Genomic DNA, 21,757 nt, shown 5'->3' on the forward strand with positions numbered 1-21,757 from the left:
GATGGGTGGAGTCAGGGCTGCTTTAGATTGGACAGAAGACGAGAATACAATCAGCAACTTCAGCAGCAAGGGCATGGGGTGGAGGGAGCTGCAGGTAGACAATAGAGAGGAGAGCAACAGAGAGGGGAGTAACAGAGAGGAGAGTAACAGAGAGGGGAGTAACAGAGAGGGGAGTAACAGAGAGGAGAGAAACAGAGAGGGGAGCAACAGAGAGGGGAGTAACAGAGAGGGGAGCAACAGAGAGGGGAGCAACAGAGAGGGGAGTAACAGAGAGGAGAATAACAGAGAGGGAAGCAACAGAGAGGGATGAAACAAAGAGGGGAGCAACAGAGAGGAGAGCAACAGAGAGGGGAGCAACAGAGAGGGGAGAAACAGAGAGGGGAGCAACAGAGAGGGGAGAAACAGAGAGGGGAGCAACAGAGAGGGATGAAACAAAGAGGGGAGCAACAGAGAGGCGAGCAACAGAGAGGGGAGCAACAGACAGGGGAGCAACAGAGAGGAGAGCAACAGAGGGGGGACCGACAGAGAGGAGAGCAACAGAGAGGGGAGCAATGGAGAGGTCGAGTTTGCAGGAGGCACTACCCACATAACAGGGTCTACAGACAGAGGCTCAGCTTCCTGACCTCTTGAAGGAGCTGTGCGTCCAAAGGCTGAGATTGTCACGTCAGGTGGTCACCGACATCTGTAGCCTCCTAGAAGAAGAGCTGTTCCCTGCTGGACCTGGTGGCCACACATTACCTGTCGCTGTGAAAGTCACCACCGCCCTCAATTTCTTTGCCTCTGACACCTTCCAGGAATCTACCGGAGACATTTCGAGGGTCTCCCAGTCGGCTGTACATAAATGCATAAGGCAAGTGACTGATGGATTGTTTGCCAGGGCTGGGAGGTATGTAAACTTCCCCTGTGGTGACAATAGCCAGAATGAGCGGGCACTCGGATTCGCCTCTCTGGAAGGCTTCCCACAGGTACAGGGGGCCATCGATTGCCCACACCTGACAATCCGAGCACTCCCAGATCAACCAGGAGCATTCGTCAACCACAAGGGATTTCAGTCCATCAATGTTCAACCACGAGAAAAGGTTCATGCAGGTGTGGGCCAGATTCCCTGGGAGCTGCCATGATGCTTTCATCCTGAATCAGTCCAACGTCCCCGACCTGTTCATACCTGGAAGCAGATTTAAGGGGTGGCTTCCAGGAGACAATTGCAAACTTGGCTGATGGCACCTGTGAAGAACCCCACCAAAGAAGCCCAAGAGAGGAACAATGAGAGCCATATGACAACCAGATGTGTCATCAAACACGCCATCATGTTCAAGATGCGTTTCAGGTGCCTGGACAGGTCTGGAGTTGCCCTTCAGTACTCGCTAGTGAGAGTGTCTAGGATAATCGTGGTGTGCTGTGTCCTGTGCAACATTGTGCAGCAGAGAGGATTAGAGGTGGAGGAGGAAGAAGCCGCTCGTCACTCATCATCCGATGGTGAGTCCAACGAAGAGGAGGAGGAGGAGGAGGAGGAAGATGAAGGTGGAGCACCCAATTCCAGACCAGCCGCTCACATTGCTGCTCGGCATGCCAGGGATGCCCTAACAGCTCGAAGGTTCAGTTAGTCACTCACACTGGACCAATCACATCCCCCACCCCCTCTCCTCCCCCAAATCCCACTGACACAAAGCAGTCCTGTAACCATCCATCCACCCAATGCACATCCCCCAATTGGTCTCAGTCAATTCATGTCCTCACATTCATCACCAAGCAACTGAAAACCCAAGTTGCCACTCAGCCAGGCAAGAATGGGCAACACGGGGAAGTGGTGCAAATTAATAAATATTATGTGAATAAATAACTAAATGAACCTTAATAACACAACCTTTTCACAAACACCCATGTTCATACCCTCAGTGAATTACAAGTCTTTTCTCTTCCTTTCCCTACAGCTCCTACGTGGTGCATCCTCTGTGGCTGCAGCGGAGGTAGAGACAGGCTGCTCAGATATCTGCTCTGACTGCTGAAATGCTCTTGGCCGACGACCTCTGGGTGTTGGAGCCCGTGAGGGCCCCGTCAAAGAATGCTCCACCTGCACCTGTGCAAGGGTAGACTCGGCCATCGGGAGAGGAGGCAGCATTGCAGGTATTGGTTGAGGGGGGGCAATGGGTGAGACATGGGAGCACTTTGAGTGGAGTCCCCACTTCCATATCCCCTTTCACCATCATCCCTCTCCTGGGCCAGCAGCACATCACTCCCCCACTCTGCGAGGGAGCAGCTTGGAGCAGATCAGTGACACCTTGTAAGGCCACGGATAAGGTATCTATCATCCTGTTTAAGGCGGCAGAAATGTTGGCTTCCAAAGTCTACATGGCCATGGTCATGGTCTACAGTGATTGATTCGTGTTCTATGATTGAAGTTCCACAGAGGAGGCCACTCCGTCCATGGAAGACATTCTCACAATGGCCTGCAACATCAATCCACAAATGTGGACTCCTCCGTCCTCTCTGCTATTGTGGAGTGTGCCTGGCACGACTTCCAGCACCTCGCACATTTGCTGCTGACCCTCGATCATTCTCCTTTTCATTGATGGCCCCTAGGGTTCAGCGTCTGAGTCCAGCTGAACAGAGCTTGGAGACGAGTGCACCCTCCGACGTGGACTCTCCACTGCTGTCCCTACAACCACTCTCTGCTCGTGCTCCTTCTGAGTGTACATCAAGTGTGGCCTCATTGAAGCAGGGCACAGCCTTTGACCATTCTGATGCCACCTGTGAATTTTTCACTCTCTTAAAATGTTCCCAACTCCTCCAAATCCCATCTTTGCATTGGCCCTTTAAATAATCGAGGTGAAATCATGTCATGTGGGTGCTCATTCCGCCTGCCCAAATGCAATGGAGACGCGAAATCCGGAAGTAAAATAAATATTAGGTATCCCTATTGAAATCGGACATTCCCATGCATCCCATGATCTTCACCTTTGCCACTTGGGTGGTAAACTGGTGGAGCCAATCACCCGCCTGTTATAGAACCCGTCCAATCTTCATATACATTCATTTCAATGGGAATGAACACTGGACGAGGTCTGGAATTGTATATAAGGTGTGAAGGTGAAAATTACCACCCACATCTCGAAAATCAGTCTAAAGCCCAATGCTGTGATATGTGTGAACTGCTATCGTCTGTTAGGAGGTGTACATAGAAAATGGCTAAGTTAGGATAACTTGACATGAGCAGAAAGCATTATGGGTGAATGCTTTGAGACTTGCTAAGGTTACTATAGGTCAAAGTCCGGGAGCAGTTATTCAATTGAGATAAAGTACTGGAACTGTGAGTGGGCGTTCTGGTGTAAAGCTGTCTTAGTTGACATTGATTCACCAGAGTGCTGCCTGGTAGCAGGAACTTGCATTTATATAGTGCCTTTCGCATCCAAAGTGCTTCGTAGCAAATGCGTTATCAGGAGAATTCTCTGTTCTTCTTCGAATAATGCTGCAGGACCTTTATACATGCACCTGAACAGGTTTCCAAAAGATGAAATTCAAAAGAAGAAATAAATGGCATGGAGGATCAGCTCTAACTGACGGTCTCAAAATTATTGAAAGAAAAGACTGAGCTTCACATAAAGGGAAATCAGTCAGGTTGGATGGAAATATAAGACACAAAAGAAAATTAAGAATTGGGAGTTGCTATAAATCACCTGGATACGAATAAGAAATTGATGTGGAATTATTTGAGCAAATAAATTGTGCATTGGGGAAAGGGAAGCTAATCATGAGGGATTTAAAATATCCTTCATTAAAATGGAACAAAAGAAGGCATCTTACAAAAGAACAGGAGGTGACCAAGAATATCTCCTGACACAGCATGTCACAATGGGAAGTAGGTGGGAACGGTTAGTGCAGTGTGTTTTACACTCTCAGTGCACTTCCTCTGCTGACTGTAACATTATTAAGTGAAATGAGTTTGCTCATTTTTAACTCAACTGTTAGAGGTTGTGGGTTCACAGCACAAGGTTGCACTTTATTTGAAACCAGCAGGCACTAAATTGACAGTGTCACATAAAGAGACCATGGGGGTGATTTTAAAACGGAGCCAGGAAGGGGGCGGGGGAGTCAAATTGAGGTCGGGAAACCCATTAGTACGGGTTTCCGGGATGTCCTTACGATTTTGATGTAAAGACGTCTTTTATTTTTTTTTTGTCGGTTTCCCATCTGAGACAGGCTGGTCTCAGTCGGACAGGAAAGCAGCCAGGGAGAGGACGTCTTCAAGTCTGCGGGTAAGTTTTTGTTTATATGGATGGGGGTGGAGCATGGGGGGGCACGAGGGCAAGGGTGGGCTAGGGGCATGGGTGGGCAAGGGGCATGGGTGGCATAGGTTGCCACAGGGTCACAAGTCATGGGCGATGGGATTGGGAGTCAGTCACGAGGGGGTGTCTGGATCGGGGGTTATCGCGGGGGTCCACGATGGTTGAGGGGGAGGGTTGGGGGTCGGAGGGTCAGGGTCGGGGGTCAGAGGGGGAGGATCGGGGTCAGGGGTCGTGGATCAGGGTTGGGGGTCGGAGGGGGAGGATCGGGGTCAGGGGTCGTGGATCAGGGTTGGGGGTCAGAGGGGGAGGATTGGGGTCGGGGGATCAGGGTTGGGGGTCAGGGGATCGGGGTCGAGAGGGAGGATCGGAGTCGGGGATAAGTGTTGGGGAGGCTCTGTGATCAGGGGTCGGGGGTCTGCGATCGGGGTGGGGGGTCAGGGGTCCGCAATTGGGAGGGGTCCGCGATCGGGGTGGGGTCCACGATCGTTGGAGGTTCGGTGCAGGTAGGTTTGTTGGGCCTGGGGGAAGCACTCCTGCTCCTCCAGGCCCACAAGCTGTGCCTTTCTAGGCACCTACCTGTCAGTCTCGGGCCTTCTCGCCTCCTTTCACGAGGCGTAAAACAGAAGGCCCGGGAATCCCGGCCCCCCCGGGATTGAAATCGGGATTTGGTAAAAAATGGAGGCCTGAAGCCTCCTTGAAAGGTTTTAAGACCTGACCCGCCTCCTGGAAAAGGGTTGGTCGCCTGCCCCTTGTCCCACCCGGGTGAAAACCGGAAATGGGCGGGTTGGAGGCGGGTTGAGGGCGGGTCTGAAATGGTGGCAATTTTCAATGCCCCCCCGCCCCCAACCAACCCGTTTGTTAATTTGAAAATTGAGCTCCATGAGGTTGACAGCTGTGGGAAAGAAATATATTCACTCTGATGTGGAAAGTAATGGGAACATTGTTGGAGCGCAAGAAAAGCGAGCTTTAGGGTCAATCTGGTTTGTGCTCGATGTGACAAGTGGAATAATTTCAAGAGGCCATAGGTTTGTGACGTGCAAAATGTTTCATAATTGGATGGCGGTAATGAAAAGGATGTTACATTCCCTGACCTTTGATAGGCTGCCTCACAAGAAAAGCCAAAGGCTCAAGTTGCAAATTAGAAAATAAATTGCCTGAATACCAAGGGGAAAAAAATGCTCTGAACTCACCGTGATATTAATAACAAACACGTCCATACAAGTGTCTCTGTGCATTATTTTAACAAAAAAGTGTGAACCTGTTTGAAGCAAATAAATTGCACCGACTCACATCCCTCATCAAGCATTGGCCAAAATCTTGGCCTCCAAGATCCAGATGCAGTCGCCGTGGGCAACTCCACCCAGAGTAAACAGCTCTTACACAGGGCCGCCTCTCGAGCGACAACACCAGGTGACTATTCAATAGGGGGGCATTAGTAGCACCAACCTGACTTCCCTGATACTCTCCCTGGACCCAGAAAAGGTATTCGACCGGGTGGGGGAACAGCTCCTCCTCACGACACTTAAGAGAAACTTGCTGCAACACGTTCAGGAGGTGGATTAAAATCACACTCACGCCCAACATCCACGACAGCACTAATGACCTCAGCTCTCCTACATTCCCCCTCTATTGAGGGATCAGATAGGAATGTTCCCCCTCTCCTCAATACCCTGGAAATGCACCAGAGTGGATCCAGACACCACAGAGTACAGCCAGGAGGAACTGAACACAAATATCCCTTTTTGATGACAACTTACATGAGCAACCCAGCTTCACGCTCCCCAACTTCTTTCGAAGCATCAGACTCCCAGTTACAGGCTCAACCATTCTGAAACAGAGGGCACATCCCTCAAAAAAGGACATCTCCATGCAGCTTCGACACTTGGACCAATTTAGACATTAAAACCCACACCAAACCCACCTTCCCCTACAAAAGGAACGTGCCCCCCTCAGCAGATACACTGGTCTAAGTAGATGAAACCGGCAGCCCATCTCGTTCCTGGGTAGCAGTAACACAATAAAAAGAAATATTCAGCTTCCTCTAATTATTCCAGATGCTGAATGTCAAGGCTCCAGTCCAACAATTCTGGACCTGGACAGTCACATCTCCTAATTGACCTGAGCAAATACCCCTCGAACACCTTCAGCTTCCAATACAAGATGGGTCCATGCGGCCTCCTACTGGGCACCACTACTGGGCAGGCCAAGCGATCATAGCCTGGTCTCTAGCCTCCAGGCAACAGCCATGGCTACAGTGGAGAACAAGGCTTCCCTAACAACCCCACCTACTTAGCCTATCATTTATAGACAACCACCCTCCCCAAGGAAGAGGCCAACAAAGAGCCAGAAGCATCACATTGTCTCTGCAGCCCCTCATGTTGAAAGGAAGTCTGCGCCTCTCTGAAGATATTGGTGGATTTCAGCCCGCTCCTCAATCAGGCACGAGCTTAGCACAAGCAAAGAGTCAAGTGACAAGGGCCAGATTATGACCTTCCACCAGTCAGCCAACAAATTTCACCTTTCCCAGCACAATACAGTTATCTCCAGATGAGCTACTTTGAAGATTCTAACATGACCCCTGCCCACAATCCCACACAGTCCCTTCCAGACACATCTGTAAACCATTGCTCACATCCATGACCAATGACCAGACACCAATCTTAGGGGGAGTCAGGAACAAGATTAAGGCAGTCTATTAATTGAGGGGTAATGGTGAAAGATATGGAAACAGAGTATTAACATTATTACTTACAGTAATATACATGAAGGCCATCTCAAGATCATTCGTTGCACATACCTGTCTGTGGGATCAAGACCAGATTGTTTATTCTGTTAATTGGTCAAAATATCAGAACTTTGTCCTTGGTGAAAGCATTAGCAGATATGAGAGGCCTGGGGATGGGTATAAACACCTGTTCTTTTACAAGATACGCAATACCCTGTATATTTTGTCATTAATGAAGGACGGTTCAGATGCTTTTGGTCTACCATGTCTTTAGTTCTCTGTGGGTCGTCCCCGAATCGTGTTCCACATACAACATTCCGTTGTGAAGGTCTACAGAAGACTGTTTCATTTAAAAGCTTTGCCAAGTATCAAACCATGTAAGAAATACGTTTTAAGAAAAGTATTTAACCCCTTGTGGATCGATTATATCTTTATTGTTTTTGAAATTATGTACTCTATGGGGTCGACCTTAACACCCCACGACGGGCGGGAGAGGGTCGGAGGGGGTTAAGAATTTAAAATCGTGAAACGTGACCCCAACCCACCGCATACGGGCCCGTTGCTGTTTTTACGGCGGTGGGTTGCGAGGCATGTCTGTGTCCCCCTCCCAAGAGGCGGGGCACTTCATTATAATATTTAAATCAGGCTCCCACAGTGCAGTTGGAAGCCTGATTTAAATTTAACGCTGGCTGGCCGTCTTTCCCAGGGCTCAGGAAACCCGGCAGCTAAATGGAGACGGGAGCAGCCGGATCCAGCAGTTATGTACTTTTTATAGCTCTGCTTGTGAGCCAGGAGGAGCAGGAGTGCTCCCCCCCGACCCATCAAACAAACATTCTGCCGATCGCGACCTCTCCTCGCTGCCACGATCTGCCGGCCCGCCCACTTCTGCCCCCCGATCTGCCGACCCCCTCACCCCATTTCTGCCCTGCGAATTTTCCCGATTGCCAGGGACCATTGCTGCGGCCTTGTACCGCTGGTTTTCACACCTGGCAGCCAGCTAGCCTTTCAATCAGTCCGGCTGTGGTGCGTGAAATGGAATAAAAAAATGATAATGAAGTCCTGCCCTTAAATTCGGCAGCACCTCCGCGTTCCCGGGATTTCTGGGAATCCCCCCACAAAAAACGCCCCCAAGCTCCCTCCCCATAGATATCGGGCCCCTATGTATTTTGTTGAATCTTACTGCTCCTGTGTATTCTACTTGTTAATAAATGACTTTTTAAGAGTGTATCCACTGGTCCGAAAGCAAAAACCTTGCAGGCCAAAGTCACAATGGGTAGAGTGGTCCTAGCTGGATATGCAACAGGAAGCCTATCAATGATCTCCTCTAGTAACCTGAGCCGTTCTAACCAGTTAAGATCTATCAGTACCACTACACACACATGGGGGTCCCTAAGCCTTCACTCGGCCGACATGCACCTAAGTTCTCTGGAGTACGCACCCCCTATTGGGCAAGTAGAAAATCTGCAGCTGAGTGTAGATTTCTCAATAGTTTGAAATGGAGACTCTTAAATACACCATTAATATTCTGACCTGAGTGACCTGCATAAACTCCAAACAACATTACCACTATTATCCTGGGATTTATTCATCTTAATCACACACCTTCTGACCAAAAATAAATTTTAATGGTGTTGCACTTCCACATTTCACAGGCCATCTTAGATTTAATAATGAGCAACGAGCCTGAATTGGTCAATAATCTAACGGTAAGGGAACACCGAGCTAACAGTGACCATAATATGATAGAATTCAATATTAAGTTTGAGAGGGAGAAGGGTGAGTCACGAACCAAGGTTTTAAATTTAGGTAAGGCTGACTTTGGAGGGATGAGACAGAAATTGACCACAATAGACTGGGCAGAACTGCTAACTGATAAAACTACGGATGAACAGTGGAAGGAGAATACAAGACCTGAACATACCCCTAAAGGGCAAGAGCTCTACTTGTATAATAAAACATCCTTGGTCAACAAGGGAAGTGAGAAATAAAATTAAAAGAAAGGGCTTATACGGAGGCAAAGAACAGTAGAGATCCTGCGGACTGGGAGAAATATAAAGAACAGCAAAGGGATACAAAGAAAGTGGTAAGAGCCACAAAAAGGGACTACGAGACACTAAAGGTTTTTGCAAATATATCAAGAAAGAGGGTGGCCAAGAGTAATGTGGGCCCCTTAATGACACATGCAGGTGATATTATCATTGGAAATCAGGAAATGACAGACCTACTAACCAGCTACTTTGTATCAGTCTTCACAATAGAGGATGAGGATAAAGTACCAGAGATTCAAGGAGAACTAAAATAAATCAATGGGAGGAGCTAACTAGATTCAATATAATTAATAACACGGTGATGGAGAAACTAATGTTATTAAAGATAGACAAATCTCCAGGACCCGATGGCGTCCACCCCAGGGTATTAAAAGAAGTGGGTGAGGAAATTGTAGATGGTCATGATCTTCCAAAACTCTCTCGATTCAGGAACTGTCCCCTTGGATTGGAAAATTGCCAATCCACTCCACTATTTAAGAAGGGTGGGAGAGATAAACTAGGAAATTATAGGCCTATTAGTCTAACACCTGTTGTGGAGAAGTTACTAGAATCTATTATTAGGGACCGAGTGGTTGAGCAGTTGGATAAATATGAGCTGATCAGAGAGAGTTAGCATAGATTTGTAACGGGTAAGTCATGTCTAATGAACCTAGTTGAATTTTTTGAGGAGGTAACTAACATGGTCGATAAGGGAGTGTCCACGGATGTTATTTATATGGACTTCCAGAAGGCATTAGACAAAGAGACTGTTAACAAAAGTGAGAGCACATGGAATTGGAGGCAACCTATTGGCTTGATAGGGAATTGGTTAGGAGGTAGGAGACGGAGAGTAGGGATAATGGGTATGTACTCAAATTGGCAGAATGTGACCAGTGATATGCCCCAGGGACCTGTACTGGGGCCTCAGCTTGTCACTATATTTATAAATAACTTGGATGAAGGAATACAGAGCTGTATATCTAAGTTTGCTGATGACACTAAATTAGATGGCCCAGTAAAGTGTAGATGGGAGCAGAAAGTTGTAAGGAAACATTGATAGATTAAGTGAGTGGGCAAAACTGTGCAGATTTTTTTTTATTCATTCATGGGATGTGGGTGTCGCTGGCAAGGCCAGCATTTATTGCCCATCCCTAATTGCCCTTGAGAAGGTGGTGGTGAAGGTTCTCCCACAGTGCTGTTAGGGAGTTCCAGGATTTTGACCCAGCGACGATGAAGGAACGGCAATATATTTCCAAGTCGGGATGGTGTGTGACTTGGAGGGGAACGTGCAGGTGGTGTTATTCCAATGTGCCTGCTGCCCTTGTCCTTCTAGGCTGTAGAGGTCGTGGGTTTGGGAGGTGCTGTCGAAGAACCCTTGGCGAGTTGCTGCAGTGCATCCTGTGGATGGTACACACTGCAGCCACGGTGCACTGGTGGTGAAGGGAGTGAATGTTTAGGGTGTTGGATGGGATGCCAATCAAGCGGGCTGCTTTATCCTGGATGTGTCGAGCTTCTTGAGTGTTGTTGGAGCTGCACTCATCCAGGCAAGTGGAGAGTATTCCATCATACTCCTGACTTGTGCCTTGCAGATGGTGGAAAGGCTTTGGGGAGTCAGGAGATGAGTCACTCCCCGCAGAATACCCAGCGCTCTGACCTGCTCTTGTAGTCACAGTATTTATATGGCTGGTCCAGTTAAGTTTCTGGTCAATGGTGATCCCCAGGATGTTGATTGTGTGGGATTCAATGATGGTAATGCCGTTGAATGTCAAGAGGAGGTGGTTAGACTCTCTCTTGTTGGACATGGTCATTGCCTAGCAATTGTCTGGCATGAATGTTACTTGCCACTTATCAGCCCAAGCCTGGATGTTGTCCAGGTCTTGCTGCATGCGGGCACAGACTGCTTCATTATCTGAGGGGTTGCGAATGGAACTGAACACTGTGCAATCATCAGCGAACATCCCCATTTCTGACCTTATGATGGAGGAAAGGTCATTGATGAAGCAGCTAAGATGGTTGGGCCAAGGACACTGTCCTGAGGAACTCCTGCAGCAATGTACTGGGGCTGAGATAGCCTGCAGGGAGACAGAGGAGGGGGAAACAAGGATAGAAACAAAAGGCAGAAAGGGAAGAAGCAATAGTGGAAGGCAGAGAAAAGAGCAGTTCAGAATTCAGCAAAGGAGGACAAAGAGATTGATTAAGAGGGGAAAAAGAGAGTATGAGAGTAAACTAGCAGAGAACATAAAAACTGACTGTAAAAGCTTCTATAAATATGTCAAGAGAAAAAGATTAGTGAAGACAAATGTAGGTCCCTTACAGTCAGAAATGGGGGAAATTATAATGGGGAACAAAGAAATGACAGAACAATTAAACACATACATTGATTCTGTCCTCACAAAGGAGGACACAAATAACCTCCCAGAAATGTGAGGGAAGCAAGGGTCTAGTGAGAGGGAGGAACTGAAGGAAACCAGTATTAGTAAAAAAAAATAGTGCTAGGGAAATTAATGGGGCTAAAGGCTGACAAATCCCCAGGGCCTGATAATCCACATCCCAGAGTACTAAAGGAAGTGGCCCTGGAAATAGTGGATACATTGGTGATCATCTTCCAAAATTCTATAGACTCTGGAACAGTTCCTACAGATTGGAGGGTGGCAAATGTAACCCCACTATTTAAAAAAGGAGGGAGAGATAAAACAGGGAATTACAGACAGTTAGCTTAACATCAGTAGTGGGGAAAATGCTAGAGTCTATTATAAAGGATGTGATAACAGAACACTTGGAGGGCATTAACGGGATTGGACAAAGTCAGCATGGGTTTATGAAAGGGAAATCATGCCTAACAAATCTACTGGAGTTTTTTGAGGATGTAACTAGTAGAATAGATAGGGGAGAACCAGTGGATGTGGTGCATTTGGATTTTCAGAAGGCTTTTGATAAGGTCCCACACAAGAGGTTAGTGTGCAAAATTGAAGCACATGGGATTGGGGGGAATATACTGGCATGGATTGAGAATTGGTTGACAGACAGGAAACAGAGAGTAGGAATAAACGGGTCTTTTTCCGGGTGGCAGGCAGTGACTAGTGGGGTATCGCAGGGATCAATGCTTGGGCCTCAGCTATTCGCAATATATATCAATGATTTGGATGAGGGAACTAAATGTAACATTTCCAAGTTTGTAGACAACACAAAGCTGGGGTGGAACATGAGCTGTGAGGAGGATGCAAAGAGGCTCCAATGTGATTTCGACAAGTTGGGTGAGTGGGCAAGAACATGGCAGATGCAGTATAACGTGGATAAATGTGAGGTTATCCACTTTGGTTGTAAAAACAGAAAGGCAGATTATTATCTGAATGGTGATAGATTGGGAAAAGGGGAGGTGCAACGAGACCTGGGTGTCCTTGTACACCAGTCGCTGAAAGCGAGCATTCAGGTGCAGCAAGCAGTTAGGAAGGTGAATGGTATGTCGGCCTTCATTGCAAGAGGATTTGAGTACAGGAACAGGGATGTCTTACTGCATTTATATAGGGCCTTGGTAAGACCACATCTGGAGTATTGTATGCAATTTTGGTCTCCTTATCTGAGGAAGGATGTCCTTGCCATGGAGGGAGTGCACCGAAGGTTTACCAGACTGATTCCTGGGATGACCGGTCTGACGAATGAGGAGAGATTGGGTCGACTAGGCCTATATTCACTAGAGTTTAGAAGAATGAGAGGTGATCTCATCGAAACATAAAATTCTAACAGGACTAGACAGACCAGATGCAGGGAGGATGTCCCCGATGGCTGGGGAGTCCAGAACCAGGGGTCACAGTCTCAGGATACAGGGTATGCCATTTAGAACCGAGACGAGGAGAAATTTCTTCACTCAGAGGGTGGTCAACCTGTCATTAGATGTATTCAAGAAGGAGATAGATAGATTTCTTAATGCTAAAGGGATCAAGGGGTATGGGGAAAAAGCAGGAACAAGGTACTGAGTTAAACGATGAACCATGATCATTTTGAATGGCGGAGCAGTCCCGAATGAATGACCTAATCTTGCTCCTATTTTCTATGTTTTCTATGAGATGATTGGCCTCCAACAAACACTACCATCTTCCTTTGTGCTAGGTATGACTCCAGCCACTGGAGAGTTTTCCCCCTGATTCCCATTGACTTCAATTTTACCTTGGTGCCACACTCGGTCAAATGCTGCCTTGATGTCAAGGGCAGACACTCTCACCTTACCTCTGGAATTCAGCTCTTTTGTCCATGTTTGGACCCAGGCTGTAATGAGGTCTGGAGCCGAATGGTCCCGGCGGAAACCAAACTGAGCATCGGTGAGCAGGTTATTGGTGAGTAAGTGCCGCTTGATAGCACTGTTGACGACACCTTCCATCACCTTGCTGATGATTGAGAGTAGACTGATGGGGCAGTAATTGGCTGGATTGGATTTGTCCTGCTTTTTGTGAACAGGACATACCTGGGCAATTTTCCACATTGTCGATTAGATGTCAGTGTTGTAACTGTACTGGAACAGTTTGGCTAGAGGCGCAGCTAGTTCAATGTGGGAAAGTGTGAGATCATCCACTTTGGACCTAAAAAAGATAGATCAGAATATGTTCTAAATGGCGAGAAGCTAGGAACTGTGGATGAGCAGCAAGATTTAGGGGTCCAAGTGTAGAAATCATTAAAAGCTAGTGGATAGGTACTGAAAATAATTTAAAAGGCTAATGGAATGTTGGCCTTTATCTCAAGGAGGCTGGAATACAAAGGGGTGAAAGTTAGAGCTGTACAGAGCTCTGGTTAGACCCCATTTAGAGTACTGCATTCAGCTCTGGGCACCGCACCTCAGGAAGGATATTTTGACCTTGGAGGGGGTGTAGCATAGATTCACCAGAATGATACTGGGGCTAAAAGGGTTAAATTATGAGGCCAGGTTATATGGACTAGGCTTGTATTCCATTGAATATGGAAGATTAAGGGGTGATCTAATTGAAGTGTTTAAGATGATTAAAGGATTTGATAGGGTAGTTAGAGAGAAACTATTTCCTCTGGTGGGAGAGTCCAGAACAAGGGGGCATAATCTTAAAATTAGAGTTAAGCTGTTCAGGGGTGATGTCCGGAAGCACTACTTCACACAAAGGATAGTGGAAATCTGGAACTCTCTCCCCCAGAAAGCTGTTGAGGCTGGGCGTCAATTGAAAACTTTAAAACTGAGATTGATAAATTTTTGTTAGGTAAGGGTATTAAGGGTTACGGAACCAAGGCGGGTAAATGGAGTTAAGATACAGATCAGCCATGATCTAATTGAATGTGGAACAGGCTCGAGGGGCTGAAGAGCCTACTCATGTTCCTATGTTCCTAGAAGGAAACCATGGTAGCCATCCCTTGCAATTCCTGGTGCACTATGTGGGGGGAGGGGGCATTGTGCTCCACCGGTGGGAAAAATGTACATTCTACGTTGCTGTGATCGGCTTGTTCTTACACTCAGCGCTATCTGTGTGTGCTGCAGAGATTTGGGTAATATAGATGATGCCTAGCAACTTTGTGAGAAAGACGGGCTTATTTTGCACAACGCCAGTCTCCACAAATACCTTATCCCTCTGACCCGGGCAAAAACAAGCAGCAACTACAATATAAGGTGACCGAACTAGAGAAACTACACGGAATCCAAAGTAACCTGCTTTCACTGAAAGAGCTAGTGGCACAGGAATAAGTACAATAAGCATTAACAGGGTCCTCTATGACATTGATTACAAGTCCTAAATGGCTGCATTCCCTAATGGGTAAACCCAAGAGCCTTGGACTGGGGGCCCTTCAAGAGCAGATTGATCCATATCCAGCTCGGTTAGATGTGTGGACTTGACTAAAATGCATGTAAGAGAGGACCCCACTGGCAACAGTCTCTCCAGCAGTTGTCTGAGACGGAGGGATAGAATTTGTGGCCCTTGCATAGTGTTAGTATAGTTACATTTTGTTGCTTGTGATGGTTCTGAGAGTCTGGCTCCACCTTTCTTCCTTCATTATCTGGCCCCATGCCCAGACTCCTTCAAGTGTTTCCACATTGTTTTTAGCCACCAAGATAAGCAGGGTGCACAGGGTGGAGGTGCGTCTGAAGGGGTCTGGGTAATGTTCTAGAGGAGGGGCTTCTGTTTACATTGCACTTTATTAGTGTGTTATGAAGCAGAAATTTGCTGGTTAGGTGGAAACATCAGCTAACTGCTGGAAGGTCTCAATCTGACCCTCAAGGAGAGGTTGGCCTGTGCCAGGTTCCCATTTCACCAGTGTGGAAGACAAATGATAGGCCCAGGATCATTTTGAAAAGGGAAAGGGCCTTGGGCCAGGATAAGAAGGTTAGTGCAATAATAGGGTATTCCTGAATCCCAGCTGTCCACTCCTGGAGCTCTACAAAGGGTAGCTTCTCCAAGAGGTTTGGTCGGGAGGCTCAAGTCTCCAATTCCAGATTTGTGGAAAGGTTGAACACTGGGCCAAAAACCCCATAGAGCTGGGTCACCAATGGTGCCTAAAGTTTGGGAAACTAAGTTTTGGCCCAAAATAAATTGCTCATGTAGCAGCAAAAATGTTCATTATACTAAAAATATAGAGCAAACCAACAAAAAGGAGCACCGAAACCTTACCCAGTACCACAGTGACCGTAATTCATACCAATTATTTTCCCAGGTCAGTGGAAGGACTACCTAACAGTTAATGATTATTACACAACTTAACCAGAAGTACACACAATACTACTATCAAAATGGTGATAAGGTTTCAACTATATTTGAATCTATTTTCTCCAGACATGCAATATCTAATGAATTAACAAACACGCAAAAGGCAGAAGACAGTATAAGGGTTGTGATGGAGAGAGATAGCCTTTTTATATCTTGTACAAAGAGTGCAGGAGGTGCAAGAGGCAGCCAGATATGGAAACAATATACAAATCCTGGATGTGGGAGCGCAGGAGTGATGCTTCTGAGAATTAGTACTCACCCCTTTCCTCTCCTTTTAGCAGTGTGGACCACAGGAAGGTTTCTGTGTGATGCACCTTGTCTCCTTTCGATAGAGGCTGGCACCACGAGTCACGGGCACCTCATGGTGATAGTAGGGAGTGGAAAGGAGGGCAAAGGGTCCTTTTTAGGCTCCAAATTTTATTTTGGAAAGGGACAGTTCCTGGGGTTTTTTTGGGAGGCTCTCCTGAGTGGAATTTTGAAATTGATAAGCTGTTGATGCCCATCAGAGTATCATAGTAGGTAATTGAAGATATTCAATTTCAACTCATTTAACATCATCAGGCACAGCATGTTTCAGAACCTGCAATCGGGGAAGCTTTTCAATTTTTAATGTGACTTATACTTTGCCATAATAATGCATTCAAAGAAACAGATAAGACACAGCAGGTCTCAGTGAGGATAATCTTTTTTTTAAAATGCTCAGAAATTGCAATTAAAAGATCATAGAATCATAGAGTATGAGAATAGACTGGCGGCTAACATAAAACAGAATTCCATAGTCTTCTATAGGCATATAATTAGTAAACGGGTAGTAAAAGGAGGGGTGGGGCCAATTAGGGACCAAAAAGGAGACCTACTCATGGAGACAGAGGGCATGGCTGAGGTACTAAATGCGTACTTTGCATCTTTACCAAGGTAGAAGATGCTGCCGAAGTCACAGTAAAAGAGGATGTAATTGAGATAATGGATGGGCTAAAAATTGATAAAGAGGAGGTACTAGAAAGGCTAGCTGTACTTAAAGTAGATAATTCACCCCGTCCGGATGGGATCCATCATAGGTTGCTGAGGGAAGTAGGGGTGGAAATTGGAGAGGTGCTGGTCATAATCTTCCAATCATCCTTAGATATGCGGGTGGTGCCAGAGGACTGGAGAATTGCAAATGTTACATCCTTGTTCAAAAAAGGGTGTAAGGATAAACCCAGCAACTATAGGCCAGTCAGTTTAACCTCGGTGGTGGGGAAACTTTCAGAAACGATAATCTGGGACAAAATTAACAGTCACTTGGACAAATGTGGATTAATAAAAGAAAGCCAGCATGGATTTGTTAAAGGCAAATCGTGTTTAACTAACTTGATTGAGTTTTTTGATGAGGTAACAGAGAGGGTTGATGAGGGCAATGCGGTTGATGTGTATATGGACTTACAAAAGGCGTTTGATAAAGTGCCGCATAATAGGCTTGTCATCAAGATTGAAGCCCATGGAATAAAAGGGGCAGTGGCAGCATGGATACAGAATTGGCTAAGTGACAGGAAACAGAGAGTAGTGGTGAACGGTTGTCTTTCAGACTGGAGGGAGGTGTACAGTGGTGCTCCCCAGGGGTCGGTACTGGGACCACTGCTTTTTTTGATATATATTAATGACTTGGACTTGGGTGTACAGGACACAATTTCAAAATTTGAAGATGACACTAAACTTGGAAGTGTAGTAAACAGTGAGGAGGACAGTAATAGACTTCAAGAGGACATAGACAGGCTGGTGGAATGGGTGGACATGTGGCAGATAAAATTTAATGCAAAGAAGTGTGAAGTGAAACATTTTGGCAGGAAGAATGAGGAGAGGCAATGTAAACTAAATGGTACAATTCTAAAGGGGGTGCAGGAACAGAGAGCCCTGGGGGTATCTGTGCACAAATCTTTGAAGGTGGTAGGGCAGGTTGAGAAAGCGGTTAAAAAAGCATACGGCATCCTGGGCTTTATAAATAGAGGCATAGAGTACAAAAGCAAGGAAGTTATGTTGAACCTTTATAAAACACTGGTTCGACCACAACTGGAGTATTGTGTCCAATTCTGGGCACCGCACTTTAGGAAGGATGTGAAGGCCTTAGAGAGGGTGCAGAAAAGATTTACTAGAATGATTCCAGGGATGGGGGGCTTCAGTTATGTGGATAAACTGGAGAAGCTGGGGTTCTCCTTGGAACAGAGAAGGTTGAGAGGAGATTTGAAAGAAGTGTTCAAAATCATGAAACATAGAAGCATAGAAACACAGAAAATAGGAGCAGGAGTAGGCCATTCAACCCTTCGAGCCTGCTCCACCATTCAATATGATCATGGCTGATCCTCTATCTCAATACCATATTCCCGCTCTCTCCCCATACCCCTTGATGCCTTTTGTGTCTAGAAATCTATCTAGCTCCTTCTTAAATATATTCAGTGACTTGGCCTCCACAGCCATCTGTGGTAGAGAATTCCACAGGTTCACCTGTGAAATTCACCTGAGAAATTTCTCCTCATCTCAGTCCTAAATGTCCTACCCCCGAATCCTGAGACTGTGACCCCTCGTTCTGGACCCCCCCCTCCCCAGCCAGGGGAAACATCCTCTCTGCATCCAGTCTGTCTAGCCCTGTCAGAATTTTATGTTTCAATGAGATCCCCTCTCATTCTTCTAAACTCTAGTGAATACAGGCCGAGTCGATCCAATGAAGGGTTTAAATAAAGTAAATAAAGATAAACTGTTCCTGTTGGTGGAAGGGTTGAGAACCAGAGGACACAGATTTACGGTGATTGGCAAAAGAACCAAAGGCGACATGAGGAAATACTTTTTTACACAGCGAGTAGTTATGATCTGGAATGTGCTGCCTGAAAGGGTGGTGGAAGTAGATTCAATCAAGACTTTCAAAAAAGAATTGGATAAATACTTGAAGGGAAAAAATTTGCAGGGCTATAGGGAAAGAGCGGGGGAATGGGGCTAACTGGATTGCTCTTACAATGAGCCGGCACGGACTCGATGGGCCGAATGGCCTCCTTCTGTGCTGTAACCATTCTATATGTTTTACTTTTTGTGGCATTATTTTTGATCCCATATTAAATGTAGAGAAATGGGGCTGGTTACATGTCACAGGATGACACCCCATAACAAACCCCATGATCATAATATAACTTTACCCATAATTAGAAAAGTTACAGATTTTGAAATCTGACAGGATTTTGCCATAAATTCTTGTTCCTGTTGCATCCCACGGGGGGTAATTTTCACCTTTGCCACTTAGGAGGTAAACTGGTGGAGCCAATCACGCGCCTGTTATAGAGCCCGTCCAATCTTCATATACATTCATTTCAATGGGAATGAACACTGGACAAGGTCTGGAATTGTATATAAGGAGTGAAGGTGAAAATTACCACCCACGTCTCGAAAATCAGTCTAAAGCCCAATGCTGTGATATGTGTGAACTGCTATCGTCTGTTAGGAGATGTACATAGAAAATGGCTAAGTTAGGATAACTTGACATGAGCAGAAAGCATTATGGGTGAATGCTTTGAGAATTGCTAAGGTTACTATGGGTCAAAGTCCGGAAGCAGTTATTCAATTGGGATAAAGTACTGGAACTGTGAGTGGGCGTTCTGGTGTAAAGCTGTCTTGCTCGATTCACCAGAGTGCTGCCTGGTAGCAGGCAATACAAGTACAAAGAAAGATTTGAAAAATTGAGGCTGTTTTTATAGACTTGGGGAGATTAAGGGGTGATTTGATAGATATGTTTAAAATTATATTGGAAAGTACATGGAAATTACACCATGCCATGTGGAAAGAAACGTAAACCCAGTAAATACAAACCAGTCTCCATAGCGACCACCTTGGAGCTCTGGAGTAGTTAGCGAACCTCAGTCTAGGGTTCGTGCCTAATCGTCAGTGGAGGACTCTGCAGATCTAAAACAAAATGAGTTGACTCTTCAGTGATTGGTTGACTGCTTCCATAAGCTCAGTCTGTTTTGTTCAAATAAATTGAAATGTTGTAAAGAAGGCCTTTGATTTGTGAGTGTTCAGTTAGTCAGTGACCTGATCCTCAAACAGCAAATGTTGGTGTCTGTCTTCATGTGACTGTTTGATTTCCTTTTTAACCAAATGCCTCAGTTGATTGAATTAGCTCTTCTTTTAATAATATAAATTGAAACGAAATGACGTTGTAACATTAGTTGCCCTAGGCATTTGAATGGGCACTTAGTAACTAACCCATGGTGTGGGATATTGTATAATATAATAGGTTAACAGCTTGGCATAGGTAAAGGGTATCATGGGATAGTTAGCATAGAGGGCTAAAGAAAGGAGTGTAGAAACCATAGTAATACATTGGCCATGATTCAGGAGAAAGCTTAGACCATTTGGTGAGAAATAATGAAAAATAGCTTAATGATACAGAGAACAGTATTAATATCTTTGTATATTATGAATTTAATCTGTGTGATACAGGCTTACACGTGGATTACATTAGGTCATTAGGATTCTGCAGATCAAAGCTAAGCAGGATGCTTTGTCAGTTTAAGACACTTTAAGAAGCATCAAAGGATCTGTGTAAAGAATCATGGACTAGTTGGGAGACAACATGTCTGGTTTAAGTTGCTGTTATCTTGGGAAAGGTATGAACGTTTACAATAATGCAAGGCTACCTCATCTTCTATTGATAAGAAATGGAATCTTTCATATTGCAGCCAGAATGAAGTATATGTGGTGCAAAATTGCCACCTACTGATGAAGTAGCATATGACATGCAAGGATCACATGATGATAAGCTCAGAATTGATAGGTTCAGAGCATTAGAACATTGCATAGAAACTGTCTCTGGAGGTGTATAAATATGAATTGTTTTCAGTAGTTCTTTAGTATTCAGTGTTATGATCAAAGCTGGATTGGAGTTGTCTCAGAGCCCGATGGATATCCTACTTGTAAGTATATAGACACATAGACCCATGTACTTCCTGTCGATATTAATAAAACCAACAAGTAAAGTTATCTTTGGCGTTCAAATCTATATAATTTGGATTAATCTAGTTGGTAGATCTAACACACAGCTGAAAGAACATGAGCGAGAGCAAGTGAGAGTGTGAGAGAGAGCAAGAGGGAGACAACCAAAAAGAAAGAAACAGAACAGCAGGAGGAGAGGAGCAGAGCAGAGGTGAAGGAGGAACTGAGTGCATAGTTGCTGATTCCATATCTACTCAACTCTCCAGACCCACTGGTGCCTCTTGCCCATTTAAATTGGGTGGGAAGGCAACAAGAGAGAAAACTGTCACAAACACTACTCTCAGTAATGTGATGGAGACACTCTCATGGGCCCTATGAATGCACAGTTGGTGCTATTAGAGTAGAGGTGGGAGAGAGGTTAGGAGAAATTAATTTGGAGAGTTGTTAGAGGATGGAATGCATTGCCACACGGAGTGGTTCAGGCAGAAATCATTGCACCTTTTTAAGGGACAAGTAGATGATACTTTCCTCGACAACTTGCACAAACTCTGACCAGCAACGGCACTAATACGCCGACCTGGACAACCTTCACAAACACCAAAACAGCAACAGCATTAATACTCCGACCCGGACAATTTTCACTAACTCCGACCAGCAACAGCACGAATACTCCGACCTGGACAACCTTCACTAACTCTGACCAGCAACAGCACTAATACTCCGACCTGGACAACCTTCACTAACTCCGACCAGCAACAGCATTAATACTCCGACCCGGACAACCTTCACTAACTCCAAAACAGCAACAGCACTAATACTCCGACCTGGACAACCTTCACTAACTCCGACCAGCAACAGCATTAATACTCCGACCCGGACAACCTTCACTAACTCCGACCAGCAACAGCACTAATACTCCGACCCGGACAACCTTCACTAACTCCAAAACAGCAACAGCACTAATACTCCGACCTGGACAACCTTCACTAACTCCGACCAGCAACAGCATTAATACTCCGACCCGGACAACCTTCACTAACTCCGACCAGCAACAGC

The 21,757-nt window shown here is 45.7% G+C and overlaps 1 protein-coding gene across 2 annotated transcripts in view; it reads left to right on the forward strand.

Moving 5' to 3' along the window:
- Nucleotides 1-21,757, forward strand: part of LOC137327110 (uncharacterized) — a 35,959-nt gene that overhangs the window by 8,379 nt on the left and 5,823 nt on the right. Inside the window, exons 2-4 of one of the 2 annotated variants that reach the window (XR_010964355.1) lie at nt 1,932-2,124; nt 4,198-4,253; nt 7,247-7,692. The gene's annotated coding sequence lies outside the window, so the exon portion shown is untranslated. Of the gene's footprint in view, nt 1-1,931; nt 2,125-4,197; nt 4,254-7,246; nt 7,693-21,757 lie in introns of those variants that run through there. The other variant, XM_067992567.1, reaches the window with a different exon arrangement.

The sequence above is a fragment of the Heptranchias perlo genome, chromosome 11 (genome assembly GCF_035084215.1).
Source record: "Heptranchias perlo isolate sHepPer1 chromosome 11, sHepPer1.hap1, whole genome shotgun sequence".
In the NCBI taxonomy this organism is placed as follows: Eukaryota; Metazoa; Chordata; class Chondrichthyes; order Hexanchiformes; family Hexanchidae; genus Heptranchias; species Heptranchias perlo.